The sequence below is a fragment of the Tupaia chinensis genome, unplaced genomic scaffold, assembly GCF_000334495.1.
Source record: "Tupaia chinensis unplaced genomic scaffold, TupChi_1.0 Scaffold000354_1, whole genome shotgun sequence".
Taxonomy (NCBI): domain Eukaryota; kingdom Metazoa; phylum Chordata; class Mammalia; order Scandentia; family Tupaiidae; genus Tupaia; species Tupaia belangeri.
Genome location: NW_006159849.1, coordinates 7182080 through 7191851, shown reverse-complemented (window position 1 = coordinate 7191851; position 9772 = coordinate 7182080). Strand labels below are relative to the sequence as shown.

General features: G+C 45.3%; 1 pseudogene; it reads left to right on the top strand.

Annotated features, from left to right (window-relative positions):
• Positions 1 to 5333: 5333 nt before the first annotated feature.
• On the top strand, positions 5334 to 6159 carry LOC102490626 (high affinity copper uptake protein 1 pseudogene; annotated as a pseudogene).
• Positions 6160 to 9772: the final 3613 nt, after the last annotated feature.

The following is a 9772-nucleotide window of genomic DNA, read 5'->3' as shown; positions in this document are numbered from 1 at the left end:
CCCACGTGCCCAGCCCCAGAACAGCCACCCCTTGCCTTCTCCAGCTCTGTGCATCCACCTGGTTCACGGCACCAGACCCTGTACACCTGCTCCCACTCCTATGGGTCCCCAGTCACACCGACCTCACCACACAGCGGAAAGAGCTGTGATTCAGTGGGAAGCTTCAAATCCCACCTTCACTGTTCATACCTGGTGACCTTGAACAAGTTCCTTGATCTGGCTGAACTTCTATTTTGTGATCTATAAAACTAGACTGAAACTACAACACAAGGGTTGGCTGTTTTAAATATTAAAGGAGAGGACCAGCAGGTGGCATGGTGGTTAAGGCACTGGACTTCCATATGGCTGACCACAGTTTGAGTACCAGACCTGGCAGCTTGCTTTCTCACTTTCCCTCTCTGTCTCTCTCTGGTGAACAAGCATGCCCTAGAGCAAATCAAATAATAACATAAAAATAGGTACCAGCAGATGGTGTAGTCATGACATCGCTGGACTCCCACCTGGCCGACCACGGTTTAAGTCCTAGTTATGTGCATGTGTGTACAAAGTCCTGGGAGGAGAATGGACGAGAAGGAATTGCAGTGTGGCCACACCCTGAGGGGGTCATTTCTTGCTTTCTGTCTCTCTGGCTAGCACACATGCACCCTACAGCAAAAATCTCACTAAAAAATAAATAAATAAAAATAATTCTTTAAATAATATGGATAGTAAATGAGGTCATGTATAAGCATTCAGTAGGTATTATCCCCCCTTCCCTCCATTTCACCTTTCCGATCTGTCCTTCTTTAGCCATTATCAATACATCTTCAGGAACCTTCCTCAATCCTCATTTGTCTGTAGGCAATAATAGGTGCGCTTATAAACCCTAACCCTGTCCTGTGTTACAACCCCCTCCAGCACATGGTTACAGAACTGGAAAAGCCCAAGGTCGAGTGGTCTTTGTGGAGACTGAAAAGCAGGCGGGCTGGAGGGTGCAGGAAGCCATAGGATGGAAACCACCAGAGAGGGCAAAGCAGGTCTTGGGGCTACTGCAGACAGAAGAGGAACGGGACCTGCTCAGGCGGTACCCACCAGTGGGAACCTCCCTGGCAGTATTTCCCGGATTTTTTACCTCTGCCACTGAAGAGTTAGAAGCCAAGATTAATACTACTTAATTGACTGTCCTTCCCAAATAACTTGCTTATATAATAATTCCCGGACTCTTCAAGTTCTCTCATTCCTAAGAAACAAAAATCTTTCACCTCCTCAGTGCCGTTGGTAGAAATAGCCCATTGGCTGTTTTCTCTGTGATCCTAGGTTCTAGGCTCTCCAGCAGTCCTGCCTGGAGCACACAAGTGAGGAGGCCCTGCAAGAATTTAGAACACTGGCAGGAGCTGGTTTAAGTCCAGAGGGCTTGAGAGGCCAGATGATGCACTCTGTGAGGCTGACCCACACGAGAGGACTTCTGGTTCAAGTCCAGAAAGCTCCCTCAGTAAGTAAGGCACATGTGCATCCACGACCCAGGGCTGGATGAAAGATGGGAGTGGATCACAGCATCAAGACCTTGCTGAGAGGGTTGTTCTCTCTCTCTCTGTCTCTCTTGTTCATGAAATAAATAAATAAACTTTAAAAAGGGGAGAAGTGACCACTGAATAGAAGATATTCAGCACTTCTGCTCTGCAATTTCTTTATTTAAAACTTTTTCTTTTTCTTTTTCTTTTTTCAGTTTGCTATAGGTTGTATGCACCTCACCATAGTGAGACAGAAAGAGATAAAGTGAGAAAGTAACCCCGAGAGATAGCTACACTGCAATCCCTTCTCTTCCATTCTCTCAGGATTTCGGGCACACACACACACACACACACACACACACACACACACACTGTGTGTTTTTGCTGGGTCAGGGACTCAAACCATGCAGTCGGCCATGTTGGATCCAGTCACCTTAACCACCATACAACCTGCTGGCCCTCTACTCTGCAATTTTAAAAAAGAAAGGGATACTGGGGCCAACAGGTGGCATGGTGGTTAAAGGCACTGGATTCCCATATGGTCAACCACAGTTTGAGTCCCAGACCTGGCGGCTTGCTTTTTTGCTTTCCTTTTCTCCCTCTCTCTCTCCCTCTCTCTCTCTCTCTCTGGTCAAATTAAAATAATAAAAATAATAACAACACTGAATGAAACTAAGTTAATAAATAGTTTGTTAAAAAAGAAAGGGTTACCTTCTCTCACATTAGAACTGGGAACATGTCGGATACTAGACCCGTGTCACATGCTGAGATAAGAGTGGGCTGCGGCCAGTGGCTGGGGAGCATGCACATAACCCCCCTGGGTGCACCTGCTGTCACGCTGCCCACTCCCTGTCCCAAATGGCAACCCAGCTGCACCACTAACTGGCTGTGTGACTTTGGATGAGGCACTTAATGTCTCTTTGCCTCAGTCTCTTCATCTGCAAATGAGGCAAATAAAAGCACCTGCCTCACTGAGATGTTTTAAAAACTGAGTAAGTTACTGCACATAAAGCACTTGGTCCATGTGGTATTCAGCACAGAATACGGGTCACGCGAGTGTGTGTTATTTTCTGTTCTTTGCCAACTGTGTGTGACTTCACTTATTCTAGAGAGCTCTCTTTTGTTTAACATCCAGATGGGGTTAGGTTCTGTTCTGTTTCCTTTATCAAAACTAGACCCATGAGTAATTAAAATCGTCTGTCTAAGCAAGCACAGAGGCTAAGTTCTCTGGAGCCATGGAAGACAGTGCCCCAGAGCAGTGTCAAGGACGTGTGCATTCCACGTGGCCAGCCTGTCCCACCTTCTCAGCAGTGGTCAGCCTGGTCGCAGGTACAGATCCGTCCCAGGCAGAACTCTGCTCAGTGACCATAGTGCTGTCCACACGGGGCACTGTGCCCATGCAGGGCCACAGGGAGGAACTTCATCCTGCCATGGAGGTGTACTCGGTGAAGCCAGGGACACTGTAGGTAAAAAAGCCTGACAAGGGCCAGCAGATGGCATAGTAGTTACATCGTCAGACTCCCACAGAGCCAACAGTGGTTCAGATCCCAAACCCGGTGGCTTGAAAACACATGCCAGGCGCATGTGTGTGCATGCCCAAGATCCTGGCAGGGAGAATGGAGGAAAAGGGATAACAGCGTGGCCATCTCCCCTGGGGAGTGATTTTTCACTTTTCCTCTCTCTATCTGTCTCTGTCTCTCTCTCTCTCTCTCTCTCTCTCATCAGTGAGCACATGTGCCCTAAAGCAAAAACCTCTTATTAAAAAAAAAAAAAAGCCTAAAGACGGGAGATTGGGCGGGGGGAGCTGACATACCTACAGTACTAGCAGTTCTTCTGATCTCTTATTCTGCCTGTGTCACTTTGCTACAGCTGTCACAAAGAACCACACACTAGGTGACTTAAACCACAGAAATCGGTCATCATTCCCACAAGTCCAAGACCAAGGTGTCAGCAGGGAAGGTTCCTTCTGCAGGCCATGAGGAAAGGATCTGAGGCTGCCTTCTCCCTGTGTCTTCACGTGGCCTTCCCTCTTCATGTACCTGTGTCCAGATTTCCTCTTCCATGGGGGGGGGGGGTTGGTAGTTTTTTACTATAGGGCATGTGCACTCACTGGAGAGAGAGAGAAAGTGAGGAATCATCCCCCACAAGGGGGTGTGATTGGGGCCATGCCACAATCCCTTCTCCTCCAGTCTCCACTCAGGATTTTGGGGTCACACACACAGAGCCTGGCATGGTTTTCAAGCACCAGGTCTAGGACTTGAACTGTGCAGTCGGTTACGTGGGATCCAGGGCCTTATCCTCTATGCCATCTACTGGCCCCAAGTCATTTTGCTTCAAATTTTCTCATAAAATATTTTCAAATGATCTGTGTTTGTTTTTCATTTACCATAATTCTTTTTTACATAATAGGTCTCTACTCTTTCACATTGGATTTTGACAGTATTATAATCTTAGAACACTTGTTATCATGATTTAAGCTTTCCTCATTATACAGACTACTAAAAATAAATAGTGTATACATTTTAATTTGATGAATTGGTCCCTGATTCCCTAAGAAGCTTATTTTTTGATTAAGTAGTTCAGCCAACACATTTGAAATAGCAAAACATTTCCCTGTGGCAATGGTTCTGTGTACCACAGTTACAAGGGAAAGGCAAACTTTCTTAAGATCAATAAACATTTTTAAAGAATTATTTGTTCAATTTTATTTATTTTGATTAGTTTTTAATTTTACAAGAGAATGAGAGCAAGTGAGAAAGCAAGCCACCAGGTCCAGGACTCAAACTGCAGTCAGCCATGTGGAGGTCCAGTGCCTTATCGCCATACCAGCTACCGGTCCCTGAGCTCAGTAAATTTTAACTGACATCAGAAGTGATTGTATGGGCCAGCTCTGTGGCTTGGTTAAGGCAGCTGGAGCTCACATGGCCAAGCATGTAGTTTGAATCCCACCCCTGGTAGCTTGAAAAACACACCAGGCATGTGTGTTTGTGTGCCCTAAATCCTAACAGAGTAGAGAAATGGAAGAGAGAGCATTTGAGCATGACCATGCCCTGTTGGGGGCTGCTTCCCCCCAACCCTTGTCTCTCTCTCTCTTTTTTCCAATCTCTCTTAAATGTGCACACACGAGCGCACAGCACACGTGCCCTCTGGCAAGTTTTTAAAAATAGGGGAACCAGTAGGTTGTATGGTGGTTAAGGAGCTGGACAATCCCACATGGCCAACCATGGTTCGAGTCCCGGACCTGGTGGCTTGCTTTCTCACTTTCTCTCTCTTTCTCTCTCTCTCTCTGTGTCTAGTCAAAATTTAAAAAAAAAATTAATAAATGAATAAATAAAATTAAAAATAATTCTTTAAAATAAATAAATAAATAAATAGGGTGTATGTGCTTGCCACAGACAAGACAGACCAAGAGAGAGAAAGTGAGAAAGTATTGCCTATGGAGAATGGCTGTGCCACAGACCCTTCTCCTCCATTCTCCTCTTGGGATTTTGGGCACATACACACACATACACACAGAATGTTTTTTAAGCCACATGTGTGAGACTCAAACCATGCAGTCCGCCATGTAGAATCCATCTGCTCCAGCCACCACACCCTCAGCTAGCCCAAAAGAAGAAAAATAAAAAGTTGGGGTTTTTTTGTTGTTTTTTGTTTTTTTTTGTTTTTTAATAGATCTGTCTCCCTAAACATTTTGGAATGGTCTCCAAAGTAGATAAGATGTTTTATGAGTCCCTGCATCTAACATCTCTTCTTGGTCAGGAACTAGCATATGATAGATGCCCAATAATGCTAAAGTTTACTTTTTAATTAGGATGCGGCAGGGTGTAATGGTTAAGACCCTATATTCGAAGTGGAGGGGGCTTCTGAGGACTCACGAGGGGCTGTGGAGTTAAGGCTGTGGAAGGGAGGTGTCGGTGCCAGAACTCGACCTGGGAAGACTCTTCTGATGACTGTCAACTTTTCCTGGGAAAACGGATCACTCCAGGCATACCGAGAAGGGCTCTATGGCCAACGACACTATCACGCAACCTTCTCACCATCACCCGCAATAATGTCACACTCCCATGGGGGAGGAGACATGATGATGATGATGCCTATGACCTTCTACTTCGGCTTTAAGAATGTGGAACTATTGTTTTCCAGTTTAGTGATTAATACAGCTGGAGAAATGGCTGGAACTTTTGTGGCAGTGTTTTTACTAGCAATGTTCTATGAGGGACTCAAGATAGCCCGCGAAAGCCTGCTGCATAAGTCACAAGTCAGCATTCGCTACAATTCCCAGGACCTGTCCCAGGACCAAATGGAACCTTCCTCATGGAGACACATAAAAATGTTGGGCAGCAGATGCTGAGCTTCCCACAGCTCCTGCAAACAGTGCTGTGTATCATCCAGGTGTCATCAGCTACTGCTACTTCCTCATGCTCATCTTCATGACCTACAATGGGTACCTCTGCATTACCGTCGCAGCCAGGGCCGGTACGGGATACTTCCTCTTCAGCTGGAAGAAGGCAGTAGTTGTGAACATCACAGAGCACTGCCATTAACATCAGACTCCATGGTGTGGCCTTACTGATTGCAGTAGGGAGCAGTTCGAAACTGGAAGACATGGTTCCTCCTCCAGTCATCCTTTTTTGCTCGTGTTTCTTTACACACACACACACACACACACACACACACACATGCTTAAAAGAGGTTTAGTTTACAGTCTCTGAACTAAAGAGAGAACCTCCCAAACCATTTTTTCTAAACTAGCTGAGATTCCATTTCTCCTGAGGAGAAGCCACCCCATGAGATGTCTTCTTCCCCATCACCCTAGATCCAGTTATATGCTCTTGTCTAGTCCAGGTATCTTTCTATTCAATGACTAGATCATCTGTTTCCTCTTCTAACCTTCTGGTCTTTTTTTTTTTTTTTAACATAAAATATGTGAATTTGGTGTTTTGTTTTTTTTTTCCTCTTGGTCAGTGATAGGAAGGAAATACTTTCAGACAGTATTGATGACACTGAAGGAAACTGTTCTAAACTAGCTGAGATTCCATTTCTCCTGAGGAGAAGCCACCCCATGAGATGTCTTCTTCCCCATCACCCTAGATCCAGTTATATGCTCTTGTCTAGTCCAGGTATCTTTCTATTCAATGACTAGATCATCTGTTTCCTCTTCTAACCTTCTGGTCTTTTTTTTTTTTTTTAACATAAAATATGTGAATTTGGTGTTTTGTTTTTTTTTTCCTCTTGGTCAGTGATAGGAAGGAATTACTTTCAGACAGGATTGATGACACTGAAGGAAACTGGTGCCCAACTAAACCTAGAACTCAAAGTTAATGTTAGGAAACAAGTTTCAGTCTCTGGACTCAGTGAGTAGGAAATACACCGTGTCTTTCTCTGGGTGTGATGTGTTGCATCAGAACTGTTGCAGTATGCAAGGGGTGCTTTGATGCTCCGTAGAGGCCTAGAGTGTGCAGTGTGTATTCTTTACTCAGCATTTTGATTAGAATGAACTTGCCAATCAACAATAACAACAAAAATGACAATTCAAAAAAGATATTTTTAAATAAAACCATTGGTATTAAAAAAAGACCCTATATTCTAGAGACCAGCAGTTAGCATAATGGCTATGTTGCTAGACTTCCATGTAGTCAACTGCGGTTCGAGTCCCGGACCCGGTGGCTTAAAGGTCACGCCGGGCTCATGTGCGTGTGTGCCCAAGATCCCGAGAGGAGAATTGAGGAGAAGGGATTGTGGCGTGGCCATCCCCTCTGGGGGATGATTTCTCGCTTACTATCTCTCTGTCTCTGTCTCTGGTGAGCACACGCCCCCTATAGCAAAAACCTCTCCCCAAAAAAAAGAAAAAAAAAAAAGACCCTATATTCTAGAGTCAGTCTTCCTGAGTTTGATTCCTAGCTTCACATTTAATCAGCTGTGTGATGGGCAGGTCATGTAACCACTCCAGAGCTTGGGTCTCCTCATCTGTAAACCGAGGAGAATAATAGCCTCTACCTGGTAAAGCTGAATGAAGATTAATTTAATAAATATAGGCAAAACACTTAGGACACAGTCCATCCAAAGTGTTGTTTAAGTGGTGGCCATGAATATTCCAGTATTTACTCAGAAAACATCTGTTGGCTTGGGTTGTTAAGACTGAATGTCTGCATCTCTCTTCATATAGAGAAGCCTCAAGCCTCTGTGTGATGGTAATTGAAGGTGAGATTTTGGGGAGGTGACTCTGTTTAGATGAGGTCATGAGGAAGGGACCCTTATGATGGGATTAGCATCCTTACAAGAGAAAGCAAGAGACAAATTGCTCTCTCGACATCCACGTAGCCAGAAAAGGTCACGTGAGGACACAAGAAAAAGGCAGCTGTCTGCAAGTCTGGAAGAGGGCCCTCACCAAGAACCCTATCACACTGGTACCTGAGACTCCAGACTCTAGAACCATGAGATATCAATGTCTGTTGTTTAACCCACCCACTCTGTGGTTCTTTGTTACCGCTGCCCAAGCTGAACAAGATGCAGGTCCTGAATCTAGCTCAGGCAAGACTTCCGGCTCACTAGGTACTACCTGAATCTAGCTCAGGCAAGACTTCCGGCTCACTGGGTACTACCTCCACCGACCTCGGGTTTCTTGACCCCAGCTTGCCTTGCTCACAAATGGACCTCTTCACCTTCCAAGGTCCACTTAGATCTCCCTGTGGTCCTGCCCTTTAGTGGCTGAGATGCTGGCGACCTCTGCTCCACCTGGAGGACTCCTCATTACCTGCCTGACTAGTTCAGCCTCCACCACCACATCACTCCAGACAATCACCCCACATGGCTCTGGGCAATGCCATTTATTCAGGCCTCCCATTTCTCCCACTCCCACTCTCCTTGCATCTACGGCTGGACTAGGCTCTGTTCTTGTGTTACTTCTCAGTGTCTATTACATTCCCTGTTCACTGTCTCCCTTTCTAGGCTGTAACCCTGCTGAAGGGCAAATACCATTTTTCTGACAGTGTGTTCATTTCATGAGTTTTCTAGACCAACAGACTTTTATTAATTCTCCACCACACTGAGCTGCTCTCCATCAAACACTCTGATTGACATTGGACCTTCAAATACCAAACCATCCCTGCCCTCAAGAATCACCTAGTCTAGGGGACCAGTAGGTGGCATGGTGGTTAAGGCTCTGGACACTCCCGCATGGCTGACTATGGTTCAAGTCCTGGACCTGGTGGCTTGCTTTCTCTCCCTCTCTCTACGTGTCTCTCTGTGGTCAAATTAGAACAGATGAATAAATAAACAAAATTAAATATATATATATTTTTTAAAAGAATGACCTAGTCTAACGAAGCACCAAGTAGTTGTAACTCAGTATGTCATATGTTGATGTGAGTGACCATGGAACAGGGTCAAAGGAAAGAATGGAGTATCCTGTCTGAGGGGCTTGGCTTGGGAAAGTCTCCACAAAACCCTTGGGCTGGGTCTTAGTAATATGTGTAGATATTCCTCAGGCAAACAAATGCTCTGGAGCATCAAGCAGAGAAAAGTAACTATAAGAATAGTAAAAAAGAAAACAACAGCAGAGTGTTCTCCAATCAGCAAGTAGAGTGACATGGCAGGAGGGCAGGCCTGCAGTGCACCTCTGAGCCAGGGCTGGAGGGGGAAGGCTGTCTCTGACTTAGCTATGTGGGGTGAGGATGCAGCAGATGACAGCCCCTCTGTCTAACATGCCCTTCGCCTTGGTCCCCTTGGCTAGAGGTCACTAAGGGGCTATTTACTGAACGTTTCCGCTATGCCAGCCACTGGCCATTTTTAACTCTCACAATGACCTTAAGAGGTGACTATAAATTGTCTGTTTTCAGATGAAGAAACTTGGGCACTGGGTGACTAAGTAACTTGTCTGAGGCCACACAGGTAATAGGTAATAGAGGCGTGATTCCTACCAGGTTAGGTCTGATAATAAAAGTCATGCCTTTAATTTTTTTTAAAGAATTATTTTATTTATTTATTTATTATTGTTATTTTTAAATATGAGCAGAGAGAGAGAGGGAATGCAAGAAATCAAGCCACCAGATCTGGGTCTTGGGCCGCGGTTCGCCATGCTGGAGAGTCCAGCACCTTCGCCACACCACCTGCCGGCCCTAGTCATGCCTTCTGATATCTACTAAACCTAGGTGGGGTGCTCTGGGTTCTTGTAGTCATTGCACATTATACATTCCTCTTTACTTATTTGAGAGGTTTTTGCTACAGGGCGCGTGCGCTTGCCAGACAGACAGAGAGAGACAGAGAGACAGAAAGCGAGAAAT